We start from the raw sequence: 2,658 nt of genomic DNA, 5'->3' as shown, positions 1-2,658 counted from the left end.
TTCTTTCTCTAACTTTTCCTAAAAACCAACTCTATTGAAGTATAATCACCACACCCTAAGAGTTCCGTAATTAAACTGTACAATTGGATAAGTCCGCACACTTGGGAAACCACCTCCTAGGAGCCCCTCACTCCCCAGCGTTCTCATGCTTTCTAATGTCTTCTTCCTATCCCTCCCCTTGCCCCTTTCCCTACCCACATAGCTGTTCTTCCGTCTGTTGCCGGGGTCCAGCCTCGGCGAGAGTTAAGGTCCTGAGGAGGAGGATATGGAGTCGGAGCTTGTGAAGGCGTGAGACACACTCTGTAGGTACGAGGTGGTGAGCCTTTCCCAGCATTCTTTATTTATATCATAGTAAAGGTTGCATACGGAAATCGGCATATATTTACAATTTCTAGATAAAAACTCTAGATAAAAACTTTTAAGATCATTTTTCCAATAAACTATAGCACAGACCTATCTTATTATTGTTATTTCTGAGAACAGTTTATCTATTGCCTCAGCTATGATCAATCAAACAATTTCCTAGTAAAAGCGTAAATGGAAGCCAAATCAAAAGAACAGTCCGAGCTTGCCACCATTTTTCAAAGTTCATACGTCTATTTCGGCTACAATGGAATGACTGCAGCCAACTCTTAGCAGGTCAGTAGATTTTAATAAAGAACTACTGTGGTTATTCAACTTCTCAGTTAAACTTTTATTTTATATAGTCAGAAAGCAAGTATTTTGCACTTACTAAGCCTTTCTATAATAACTATTCAGCTGCCCTAGTGCATAGAAGTTACTGTTTTCCTGAACATTTCATTCTTTCTGCAAAGGGCAAATCTTGATACCTTACTCATTTTTTATCTTTCCACACCATTCTGACTTCATCTGTGTAAGCCCCAGTGTAGGAAACAGGTGGAGTTGCCTAGTGGCCATGAGCTCACTCTACCACAAGTCTTTGAGCACCTCTCTGGGATTTTTATAAGGAATCGGACGCTTGGAAGAAAACTGGGGAGCTCTTGTCAGAGTGACATCCTCAATTATTGAAAAACTGGAAACCCCTTCAGAGAAAGTCCCTAGATCAGGGGTCGCGCTTAGGGGGTTCAATGACTGACACAACTGACACATATTTCTCAGAAGTAGCTTATACAGGTTTTTTTCATTAAAACCAAATTTCCCGTAACTACAATTAAGCCAATCAAAAGTGCAAGAAAAAATAAAAGCTGGAGCGATGCTTTCAACCTGAGGCCCGTCATTGCTGGAACTTTGTCCAGCAGCAACGGAGGAACTGTGGGCCTCACCAGTCTGTCACTACTGTTCACACTTTCCAGTTTTATATATATGAAGCACTACACACTTTCTTCAGGGGGGAGGCCCTTTTGCTCAGTGTAATTATCTTGCAGTTCACTCGTGCCGTGTGACCCCTGCTTCACTCTGCTTTATTCCCGATTAGTGGTCCCTTCGTGGCTGAGGCACATCTTATTCATCCATTCATTAGTTGTAGGGTAGTCGGGTCGTTTGCAGCTCAGGGCTGGTCTATGTATGGACTCACTTGTTCTGTTCTCAGGAGGGAGGTGGCGAGACAATCTGCTAGGTGTATAGTTTCACTTTTTTTTTCCGTACCGGGGATCGTCAGGACTTTGTGCTTGCAAGGCAGGTGCGATGCCACTGAGCTAAATCCCTGGCCCCATTTAACTTTTGAAAAATGGTCAAATGCTTCAAAAGTGGTTGTGCCATCTTATTGTCCCACCAGTGTGCAGGAAGTTCTTTTCATTTTCATCCTTTGGGAGGGGTATAGCGGTATCTTATTGTGGCTTCCACTTGTACCTTATTTCCCAAATTACTAATGAAGTTGAGTATCTTTGTATATCCTTACTATTTCCATATTTTCTTTGGTAGCAAAGTGTCTGTTAAAGTATTTTGCCCATTTAAAAAAATATAAATTGTTTGTCGCATTATTGAATTACAAGAGTTCTTATATTCTATATATGGGCACTTTAGCAGATATAATCTGAAAATATTTTCTCTCATTCTAGCCCCTTGTCTTGTCCTGTTGTGGCCTTTGCTTTATAATGTCTTTCAAAGAAGAGAAATTGTGGTACCTGCCTATAATCCCAGCACTTGGGAGGCTGAGGCAGGAGGATCACTGTGAGTTTGAGGCCAGCCTGGGTTACAAAGTGAGTCTAAGACCAGCCTGAACTACATAGTGAGAACCTATCAAAAAAAAAAACAAAAAGCAGAAATTTTATCTTTCATGAAGTATATTGATTTTTCTTGTATGGGTTATGTTTTGCTATTGTATCTGAGAAATCTTTGCCTAGTATAAGTCACAAATATATTTTCCTATTTTCTTTCTGAAGGTTTATAGTTTGAGGTTTGAAAAAATAGATCCATAATCTACTAGGAGGTAACTTTGTTTTGTTTTTTGAGACAGGATCTTGCTATGAGGTCTAGGCTGGCCTTGAACTCACTATGTAGCCCAGGCTGGCCTTGAACTCGTGGTAATCCTCCTGTCTCAGCCTCCCAAGTGCTGGGATTACAGGCAGGTATCACAATTTCTATTCTTTGAAATAGAAATGCATGTATCACCAAGCCCAGCCAATTGCATATTTTTGTTTCTATCTTTTCTTTTTGTTGGTTTATCAACTATAAGTCTCTTAGTTTAGTGATTGTGAA

Source organism: Fukomys damarensis, unplaced genomic scaffold (genome assembly GCF_012274545.1).
Source record: "Fukomys damarensis isolate Sample0158 unplaced genomic scaffold, DMR_v1.0_HiC HiC_scaffold_21, whole genome shotgun sequence".
Lineage (NCBI taxonomy): Eukaryota > Metazoa > Chordata > Mammalia > Rodentia > Bathyergidae > Fukomys > Fukomys damarensis.
Note: the sequence above shows the minus strand (reverse complement) of the source record.